We start from the raw sequence: 12,206 nt of genomic DNA on the forward strand, positions 1-12,206 counted from the left end.
AGTGTATAAGTCTAAAGTCTTTTAGGGAGAATGAGTTCTTATGTTTGGGGATAAGTGATATGAAGGTAGAGTTTATATCAGCAGGGTTTCTATGGTGGTTGAGGAAATCGAAAGCTAAATTGGTTACATCTCTTTCGACAATGATCCAATATTTTTGGAAAAATAAAAGAGGTAAGCCATCACGCCCAAGAGATTTCGTGGGGTGCATCTGGAAAATAGATTATTTCACTTCATCTTCAGAGTAAGGTTTGGCACAACTTAACTTGTATTCTTCTGATAACCTACCCCTAATGTTGTTGCAAACTTGGTGGATATTAAAGGGATTAGAGGAAGAGAAGATACCTGAGAAATAATTGATGATAGTTTTTTCGCAGTTAGCCTAGCCTCTCCACCATCTACCATCAATTTCCCTTAGATTTTTGATTGAATTAGTCTTCCTTCTCTGGTATACTTTGCTATGGAAAAACCTTGTGTTGCAGTCTCCTTCTTTAAGCCAAGCTGTTATACTTGATGTCTTCATAGTCAGTAGACCACCTTGTGTCTTCCTTACGGAGAGTTTCGAATATTTTGAGCTCCTTGGCCACCTTCCCCGTCCTTAGATCCTTGAAAGTATGCTTAATGGATTATATTGAGTTAGTTCTTTGATTAAACATCGATGAAGACACCTTCTAATGTTGTATGACCAGTTTCTCACATCTTGGATCTTTTGACCAAACTTCTTCAAACCTAAACAAGTGTACTCTCTTTTCTCTAAAACACTCTTTATGAATCACAATACAAATGTCAACATGATCCAATCCATGACGAGCCAAATGGATTACCTTGGTGAGAGGGAATCTATCTTTAAAGGGCAGAGAAGAAAAGCCTCTATTTTAGGATCCATGTCCTCCATTAGTCCTAGTGTAGGGATACCCTTAAAAACTTATATCCTAAAGGGCACCAGTCTCTAAAGCTTTCCTACTTCATGATAATTGGTTTGTTGATCTACTATTTCCCCTTGTTTTAACATTATCTTGGACTACATCATTAAAATATCCAAAGTATAACATATAATCTCCAAATTCTTGGTGAACATTCTGAACCAGCTGCCAAGTTTTCCTTTTATTTTGTTCATCTGGAAAACCATAAACCCTAGTGAAGAACCAATGATATTCTTCATCTTTAATTTGACAAACTCCTCTAATGTGGTTTTGGGAGAATAATGAAATTTGTATCTCAACTGGATTCTTCCACAACAAGCATAAACCCTTAGCTCTTTCTCTACCCGTCCCTTTTGCAATCGCCTACCAAATCATTTTTGAAATTCTTCTTCATTTTGATTCTCTATAGTTTATCTCCCTTAAGCCTGGTCTTTATGAGGAAAACCATCATGGGGTTTTCAAGTCGGATGAGCCTCACAAGGGCTCGAAATGCACAGGGCCTCCTAAACCCCCGTAGTTCCAACTTAGGGGTTTCATTGGGGCATGCGGTGTTGGCCTTCCAACACCACCTCTGCTAAGTTGCTGCATTACACCTCTTCAAATCCAACTTTTTTTCTCTCCTCCACTACAGTCTTTAATTGATCCTTCAGTAATCATGACATTAATGAGTTATCATTTTGCAGTCTCCAAAATTTTCGCTTTATGTTCGGTACTCGCATTCTTCTTTACTCCTTTTTTCTAACCCATTTCCTCTTGTGGGCCGTTGGAGCTTCTATTCAGTTGTCCATGCCATTTATCTCTATTGAAATTGCTATTACCCCTAAGGATTCCGCTAAAGTCTCCATATCTAGAGGTTTGTCTTTATTGATTTGTACTCGATTTTGAATAACCTTAATCGATACCTCTGCTCTCCTCCTTGTTAGACCTCTGGTTCATCTGCTTTGACTCGATTTTGAATCACATTGACTTTGAATCGAAGAGACATTAAAGAGGTTCTTACTGCATGTTCCTGAGCTTGACTCATTTTTCTTCTGCTCCTCTCCTATCTTGGGAAAATGGTATGCTCTTGAACGATGCTCTTAACCATCGTTCAAAAGATAGGTCTTGTTCCTCTAACTCTTCAAATCCTTCTTCATTAATATCCTCAAAAGCTTCATAATCTTTCATTTGATGGCCCATCATACCGTACAAGAAACAGAAGATAGGTAATCCTTTGTGTTTAAAATGAACCCTTGGGTTCTTTTCCTTAAATTTCACCATTCTTCTTCTTTTTAAAGAAGGTTTCAGATCTAAGGTGACTTTAATACTCAGAAAACAACCATTTCATTGGGTTTCCTTTAAATCCATTTATTCAAAATTTCCAAGAATGCTCCCAATTTTGTAAGCCATGGTTTCAGATCATAGCACCAGAGGAAGATCATAGATCCTAACCCAAAAGGAATTGTAGTGCATGTTAAGATCTGAAGGTTGGTCCTCACTTGATATTCGATTTAGAAGCAACAAATATCTATTGAAGCTCTATGGACCGTTCCTGAGAAGAAATTCCAAATCACTTTTCGTTGAGAACTTGAATAGGAACAAATTTTTGTTGAGATAGTACTCCTTAATGCTCTAGCATTGAAGCTGCTCTTCGTCCATAGTTTTCCGGCTAGGGTTCTTTGGAATAATTCTTCTTCAAAAAATTCCTCTTCAATCGCAACAACTCCTTCTTCCTCCTCCTTAGAGAGGGGTACGAACTTCCATTTTCCATGGAAAGGGAACCCTCATAGAGGAATACAACAACTATCTAAGAATAGATCACCGAAGAAAGAAGACAATGGAACACTGAATATCAAAAGATCCAACAGACGGTGGGGGGTGGAAACCCAAATTAAGGTGGAAGGGAGGCGCCACCACAAAACCCTAGGGAAAAGGAGGGGGAGGCACAATAAAGTTTTTAGAGAGAGAGAGACTACCTTTTCGCTAGAAAACACGTGAGATGGGGGTTTGAAATTTAGTTAATTTGTGGTACATGCACTTATGCTTGTTAATACCACCCATAACTCCGTTTTATTTACCCATGCAAGCCCTTCTTCGGTGTGTGTTCTCAAGTTCAAACTCTTTATGAGTAAACTGTTTGCATCCATTACTTAACTGCGGGATATTTGAAGACTAAATCATCAAAATAATTCACAGTAACACACAACTTAAATTTGAATAATATCACAATATAAATACATGTTTATGCAACTGAAACACTAATAGTTCAATTGAATCAATAAATTTTAAAATTACATATTTAATGAAATTCAAATGTAATACTTATTAACACAACGTCAAAATACTAACTCCCAATTCAAATAAAACCCTAAAGATTCAATTGAATGAAGATTATTTCACTATCTTTCAATTCAATACAAATTTGATTTTCAGAATTTATGAATTTCATAAAATACAAACCCTAATCCCCAATTCCATAATTTTTGCGTAAGAATTTAAATCAAATTCAATTTTAAATGCAAACCTAATCACCAAATCAATTATTTTTGGGTAAGATTTCAAATTAACTTCAACTTAAAATACAAACCCTAATCCCCAAATAGATCGTTTCTGGGTAAGAATTCAAATCAACTTCAACTTAAACTACAAATTTTAATACCCAAATCGATCGTTTCTAGGTAAGAATTCAAATCAATTTCAACTTACAATACAAACAATGTTGCGATGTGACCTTCATATGAATTTCCCCAATATTTGAACTTTTGAAAAGTATGCCCCTGACTAACCGACTTTCGGAGTGGTTGGTTTCACTGTGCTCCTGAGGTGGCCTGCCCCAATATGAGTTCTTCAAAGGTTCGCACCCCTTATCATTAGGGTCATAGACATGATTCAACACCGGTGGGTCAAATCTTGGGATGCTTTGCCCCTAGTTAGTAGGATCTTCAGATGATTTGCCTATGATTATAAGGATTTGCCCCTCCGTTCTGACTTGCTGCTTCTTCTCATCTACTTTTGATCTTGTTTTATAGATTTGTGTTAGGCATGAGTTATTAATGATAATGAGAATTGATGGTTGTATGTTGAGGATGATGAATGGGTAGCATTTGTGTTCTTACTCTTTCACGTGCGTTATAAACAAATATTAAGAACATATGTTTTAGTCGACATACAAAAACTGCATTTTTTATCTCTAAAAGATAATTCCAACAAAAAATTATTCTATTTAATATCCACAAAGTTATTTCACGATTAGATTTAAAGCTTGTTTGACTAAATTTTGGATTTTAATTCTTAAAAATCATGTTGTAAGTTTATTTATTTTAAAATTGTTTTGAAGAATAAAATAAAATATGTTTCTAAATATAATTTTAAAAAAATATTTCAAAGATAAAAATAAAATAGAGTTTAGAGAATGCTGGTGGATGAATTAAGATTAATCAGTAAAGATTAGTAGTGTTAATTAAAAAATAAAAGTTAAAAAACAATGTAAAACATAAAAAATTAAAAGTGAATTATGAGAAAACCAAATAGAAATTATAATAAGAATCATGAAAAGACTTAAATAGAAGATCGTCAGATTGATATCATCATACGGTATAAAAAATTAAATTAAAAAACTTAAAAAAGGAGTAGGGACTCTTGTGGGAAAAATAAGGACTGAGACTCGTGTAATTGTCTCTAGGAGTGTCCAATTGATGTTAAAACAATTGATCAAATAATTACAAAAAAAGAGAGAGCCATCAGAAATCATCATATGGTAAAAAGATTAAATTAAAAAGACGTAAAAAGAATTAAAACGTAAAAATAAATTTTGGGACCCTTGAGCAAAAAGTTTGAGACTCTAGGAGACTCGTGTGAAACCCTGTGTAAAACTTAATGTAATTCCTCTCCCCAAGTTTAAAAAATGCTACTCTATTTATAGTGGAATTTTAGGTCTATTCTAAAAGGAATAAAAACTAAGCATTGATTAACATAATAAAAAAAATCAAATCAAATACAATTTGAATCTTCAAAGACCCAACAGACTGGGGAAAAGACATGATACTGCAGGGGAAAGCCATATCCATACATCTAAGGTTGCACAGACAAGCACTTTCATAAATCAGTGTTCATCCTCAATATGAATTTGAAACGACTTAGCCATACCATGCACTTGAGACGATTTGCCGTTGTATTAGCCTTGGAGAGATTCGTCCCTGAGTAATCGACCCTTGGAATCATTTGCCCCTGATGAACTATTCTTTTATTGCAGTCTCTTTTGATCAATCCTTGCGACAGTCTGACCCAGATTGATTGAGCCTTGGAGGGTATTACCTTTATTTGTATGTCTTCGTGGAAGAGTTGTCTGAAAAGAAACTTGGATCCCACCATGTTGTGGTATGACTTTGATATGGACTGCCCCAATGTATGAATCTTGAAAAGTATGCCCCTGATTAGATGACTTTCGGAGTGGTTGGCCTCACTATACCCTTGACTTGGTATGTCCCCAGTATGAGAGTCTTAAAGGAGCATGCCCCTGATCATTAAGGTCATGGAGGTGTTTTGACATATGTGTGTCAAATCTTGGAATGCCTGAGAATGAGTTTCGATCCCGCAATGTTGTGACCTTTATATGACTTGCCCCATTATTTGGATCTTGAAAGGCCTGCCCCTGACAATTAGGATCCAGAGGTGTTCCCTGAAAAGGAACCTAGATTTTGTCATGTTGTGATATGAACTGGGTATGGGTTGCCCCAATATTTGAGTTTCACAAGGTCTGCCCCTGGTATGAACCTGTTGATATACTCTTTTTGAATTTTTCTGAGTTTGTTAGGTCATGTCTGAACCTGCTGTCAGAACTTTTTTATATTCCCCAGTATTGTCAGGTCATGTATGAACCTGCTGTTGAGCTTTCATTCCAGTATTACCAGGTCACGTATGAACCTGTTTTGAAGAATCTTTCTCTATGATTGTTTCAGTGTTATCAGGTCATGTATGAACCTGTTGTAGAAATTTTTCTTATCCGGGTTTAGTAAGTCATGTGTGAACTTACTGCCGAAATCTCTTGTATTCTAAATGTCGTTCATCCAATTTCACTTTAAGTACTCTCTAGTGCGTGTCTGATTCTCCAGCAGGATTATTTTCCCCAACGAGTTGCTTTTTACCATTTGTCTGTCTCCCTGTGGACCATCAGCATTCCCCACAGATTGGTCTGTCTAGTAGCATCTCCTGTTAAGGGTTCACCATATCCCTAGTAGATAAAATTACAAAAAAAGAGAATCTTGCATCCATGCATATCATATCATAGCATTTTCATTTGAGGATCAAAATCAGGGTTTTCTTAGTATTTAAATATCTTCTCCTATGATCATATGAAGGTCGTCCTACTTCATATTCTCTGGTTGAAGATACTTAAATAGGGGTAACTGTCACGCCCCAATTTTGACCCTGATATTCATATCACTATTTCATTCATTTTCTTTGTTCCTCACGATTTTGTTTACTCTAACATGGCCCCCCCTTTTGTTTTTGTGAGCATCAAGTGGCCTCCTCTTCTGTTATTGTTGCACCTTGTTGTATTTTGCGCATTCAAGGCGAAGTTCTGTTGCTAACATATTTAGATACATAGGCACATTCCGCGTCGTTGGTAATCAGGAAATTAGAGTTTCATGGCTACCTGCAACAGACAATGTTTGGTTGGAAGTAGAGGATCTTATCCATGTCATGATTGGAGAGACATCTTGGCCTAGGAAGACTCACAATCATCGCAGAAAGATCCTTTGGCAAGCAGTGCAATCAGTTCCCGATCAATTTTGCCCTAAAATTAAGGTTTGGTATAAAATCAGTTTATTTCTGATTCTTTGGGTGAAACTCTTTTCCATGGCCTTCTATATGTCCACAAGGGTCTACATACAAAAAATCAGCTTTTTATTTGAGCCAGAAGTGCTTCAATTGATCACTGGAATCGGGAATCAGACAGTTTGGGAAAAGTCAATTGTGGTGCCAGAAAAGTCAACTCCTGACTTTTTGAGAGTGGAGTCTCAAAATTCATGCCTAGGGGAGCCTACATGTGAAATTTGATCAAGGTTGGATCATGGATTCATCATTTAATCAGGAATTGGAAAAGTTACTTAATTTGGAATTGGTTGACTTTCCATTTAGGGCAAGTTTTTATGATTTTTGCACTCACTTTAAGCCCATCTTCCATCAAGATAAAAGCTCCATTTGAAACTTTCTCCAACATGAAAGTTGTTCCTCGTGTTCCAAGTTTTCTAGAGATATAAAGTTTTCTCCATTTGGATCAAAATTGAGAAAGTTATGCTTGGTCAAAGTGAGGCTTATTTTTAGGACACTTAGAAAAATTTCTAAGTCTAAAAATCTTCAAGTTTGTCAAAACTTTTGGGCCAGTTTTCTTGCACTTCAAGGCATCATTTGAAATTATTTTCTTCACAACAATTATACCTTGCCATGTCTTCTTTCACCTCCCTTTGGAATCATCTCATTTGGATCCATGGTTTGAGAGATACATTCACTTAAAGTGGGCACCATGACTTGAAATTTCTAGGCAGATTTTGTGCCAAACTTGCCCAACCAGTTTTGCAATGGTATGACACGATCTTGAGGGCCATTTTTCATCTTCTTCCACTAATCATTTCCACTCATGCTCAACATGAAACATGCCAAGCTCCATGATTTCTTTCTACTGTGTGCATTATCTCATCAAATGGAGGTTTGCTCATCAAGTTATATGGCCACAAAGTCACCCCTTTGAGCTGATTTCTTGCCTGCCAAACCAGACCAACCATGCTGCATAAACCCAGCCCATGTTTTGTTTCCTCATTTGGCCATGCAGCAACATTTCCACTCACTTAAGTTTTGCCCAAAATAACAACTCTCACGTGCCCTCTTTCTACACCTCACCAAATGTCCCTCACCTTGCATCATTTGCTCATAAACCAAAACAGACTATTTTGAGCCCATTAAGGTATCTGACCCACCATACTTAAAGCCATAAACCCTAAACATGAGAAGGCTGCGAATTTTCGAGCTAAGCAAAGGCAAGGTCACAAGTCAGATTTCATTCCTCTTCAAGCTCTTGAGTTGAAGCTTTTGAAGCACCAAGAGAACAACACTATTTCCTTCTATTCTCTCCATAGTCAAGAGGCAGTAGACCAAGCTTCCACTAGGTAACTTCCTTGCACCATTTACATAGCTATGTTGTTGATACATTTGTGCTCATTCCATGCTTGTGTCCATGCCAATCATGCTTATGCTTGCTTCTGAAGTCCTCAGCGCGAGGCAATGTTCTTGATGTTGAGTTTATGCTATTGATTTTTTGCCCTTACCCTTGTCCATATTGACACTTTATCGTCAACTTTTCTCCATGATTAAGCCATCATTTCATTCAAACAAAGATACCATGTTAATCTTCACATTTCATACTTGAGATCTGGGCTTTATTTCATGTATTTTGGTGCACCATGGCATGCGCATTTTTGAGTTGAAGTTTGAATAAATCCATTGTTTTCCTGCGTCCTCTTGCATGAACATGGCGCTAGGGAAAGGTTTAATGAGAAAGACGACCACGTGTCATCTTGAGAACCATTAGATCCAATGCGCACGTTTTAATCTGGGTCGCCCGTGTGTTTTTGTCTTGTAGTCACTTAAATACATGTGACCGATTGATAACATGTTACATGATTTATTTTAATTAAATGTTTATTTCATTGTGTCACACGCCAGATTTAATAATTGTTTGGACTGTGGGCCTTTGCCATCTGCTTTTGACACCCCACGCTCAAGGCCCAAGCAGCGCATAACCTTGTTTCCAATTCAATCCAAATACGGATACAACCTCCTTTTCACATCTTTTTTAATTCCAATTTATTTTCTGTTTTGATTTTAATTATTTAAAATATTTTCTTTGTTCATAAAAATATCCAAAAATATTTTTCATATTTCTTGATGCCTTATTTAATTTTATTTAATTTTTATTTTCACATTTATTTAGTATTAATATTTTATTTTAATTATTAATTCTAAATGTTCCATTTTAGCATACATTAAATTCTTGATTTTATTTTTATAACTTAGAATTATTTTTAGCTTCTGATTTTTGGGATGAAGGTTGACTACTGTCCCATGGTCAGCTTGACTTTTTCTTGGATTTTTATTTCACATTTTCAATTTATTTTTGATTTATTTTTAACCTAGTTTGGTTGGTTGACTTTTGGTTTGACCTTTGTTTTATTTCAATTAATTCATGAACCAATTTTTATTATTTTAAAATCTTTTTCGGGGATGATGATGTCCTGTCCCCACCTTACTTAATTTAATTTTTCATAATTTTCTTGATTAATTTGCTATTCATTTGATATTTATTAATTTGGCTCGATTTTTCAGTTGACTTCTTTATAATCGATGTTTGACTTAGGGATTGCTTATGGCAATTGAAGAGATCTTTTGATCCTCCCTTGTTCATATTATAGACCACGTATTAGAGACCTTTTATCTTGATTTTATTTGATCCTTACCTCATTTCTTGATTTAATCATTTCAGTGGACCCTTTTTGTGCATCTTTTCATCTGTCTGGTTCATCTGTCATTTGTTATACTTGTTTCTTTCATCCATGCTTACTATTGCTTGATTGTTTAACATGTTCATACTTCCCATGCCTTGTTTAATGCTCCATTATTTCATTCTTTGATTCTTTGATTTGATTATATACTTGTTTACTTATCTGATTTGATTGATAACTATTGCCTACTTGTATGATGATTGAGGCATATATTCTTATTCTTTGATTGCCATGAACCATCCCCATTCATAACAAATGTACCCCCACTCCCCTGGCATGTAATAATTTTACTGCTTTCTATTTCTTTATTTGTTTGACTGTTTAGTTAGCTACTAACACAAGAATAAAATCAACCATTTCCAAAAGATCAAAAAATAAGACTCGACCCAACGTCGAGTATTTTCTCAATAAACAAATCAATCCATTTCTTCTTCCCATTCTATTCCATTTCTTTCAAAACTTCATCAAATGCTTGATCCAACGTCAAGCAACTTTTCATAATCAAAAATCAAAAAATATTAATTCATATTTAAGACCTTTTCAATAAAGATGGAAATGGAACGTGGTGGATACCGCGCACTCCTGAGACTAGGATTCGAGGTGGATGCCTCGCCTATCTTAGCTCTCGCCATCATCCAAATTTATCTATTTTGTTTCTGTCAAACACTCATTCAAATCTTTCTCTTAAACGTTCATCAAATGATTGATCCAACATCAAGCCATTTTCAACAAAAACCCAAAACATTTAACTCCTATTTAACACTTTTTCAATAAAGATGGAAATGGAACATGGTGGATACCACGCACTTCTGGGATTAAGATTCGAGGTGGATGCCTCGCCTATCTTAGCTCTCGCCATCATTTAAAAATTGTCAATGCGGTTTCTTCAAACCCTTTCTCAATCAAACCTCAAAAACACTTAATTCTTATTAAACATTTTTGCAAATAAGATGGAAATGGAACGTGGTGGATACCACACACTCCTGAGACTAGGATTCGAGATGGATATCTCGCTCATCCAAGTTCTCGCCATTACTCAAAACACATCAAACCAATCAATTTTTTTCTCACCGCCGTGCAATTGACTCTTAAACCTTTTCAAAAACGAAAGGTACTTTGTTTCAAAATAATGCAAGGCAATGTTTTTCCACCTGTTTTGGGTAGTCCAACAATGTTTTCGTCGATTTGACACAAAGTAGCTTTCGCTAAAATCGACCAACAAACAAACATTTTTCTACCCTGAACTACGTAAGCCTTGACTTCTCTGTTGAGATACGTAGGAGCAGGATTTGTAAATCTTGTCAGGCCCACTAATAAAAAACTTAGGTTTAGTCCTTCGTCGAAAATCCAAAAATATTCTCCTTTCTTCTATTCTTTCTTTCCTACCTAATAACTTGAAAAGCCTAACATTTCAAACTAACACTAACACACACAACTGACCTAACGGTTCCCCTTGAGTACAACGGACGTGAGGGGTGCTAATACCTTCCCCTTGCGTAATCGACTCCCGAACCCTGATTTGGTTGCGACGACCATAATCACTGTCGTTCTTTCTTGGGTTTTATCGATATTTCCACTTTCCTTTTTAGGAATAAATAAAGTTCGGTGACGACTCTGTTCAGTCCATCATTGCGAGCGTGCGATCGCGCTTTGCTTAGGTCGTATTCCCATTTCCCGAGGTACGACAGATGGCGACTCTGCTGGGGACTGTCGTTCCCTAAGTGAGTCAAGCCTAGTTAGGATGTTTGTATGCCTTTGTTTGTTTAATTGTTTGGCTTTTCCTTATTTATCGATTTTATTATCTTTATTGTTTTTGATATATTTGTTGTATATTGGTTCCACTGTGTTGGGTACTTGGATATTTGATTACAAACCATGTGGGAAAGACTCTACACCCGAGTCTAGAGTGAAAAAACATAAGATAGGACGATGGTTGAGTAGTACAAACTCCCAAGGTGAATAATTCGTAAGAGTCGGTACGAGAACCTCACTTAGAGTAGATTCTTTTGCAAATATTATCGCCCGAGGTGTATACCTCGTAAGCTTCGATGTTTCAAAGGGGTCCATGACTCTAAGAACCTTTTAGAACATTGAACCTTTGGCCAACTAGAAATGATGGTTGCGTAGTATGGATTCCCAAGGTGAATACTTCGTAAGAATCGATACGAGAACCTCGCTCAGAATAGATTCTCTAGATGGAGTTGACGATCGGAAAGTATTTTCTGTAAGCGTTAAACATTCTTTTGAATCCATGACTCTGAGTACCCTGTCTAGAACCAAGTCGATGGTTGCGTAGTGCGGACTCCCGAGGTGAATACTTCGTAAGAGTCGGTACGAGAACCACACCCAGAATAGATTCCCTTGATGGAGTTGACGACCGGAAAGTATTTTCCGTAAGCGTCAAACATTCTTGCGGATCAATGACTATGGGGATCCTTTATAACAAAGACCTAGATCATACCCAGTGAGAACCCTATTTTGGAAAGCAATCAGATTTACCCGTACCTCAGACTTTTGAACCCGTGTATTAAAAAAAATATGCATGACTTCCATTGCATTCATTCACATTCCATTGCATCTACATCTCATCATAATGCATGTCATTTTCCAAACAAAATACAAAAAAACTCATCCATCCTTTGTCCATGATTCAGCAAAATGATTCCTGACATGCGTTTAGAACAAGGAACCATGTCTTAAGAGATGATGGACGAGCTAAGGAAAGGTCAAGAAGCATTGAAGGAGGAAC

This window comes from Lathyrus oleraceus, chromosome 2 (genome assembly GCF_024323335.1).
Source record: "Lathyrus oleraceus cultivar Zhongwan6 chromosome 2, CAAS_Psat_ZW6_1.0, whole genome shotgun sequence".
Taxonomy (NCBI): Eukaryota; Viridiplantae; Streptophyta; class Magnoliopsida; order Fabales; family Fabaceae; genus Lathyrus; species Lathyrus oleraceus.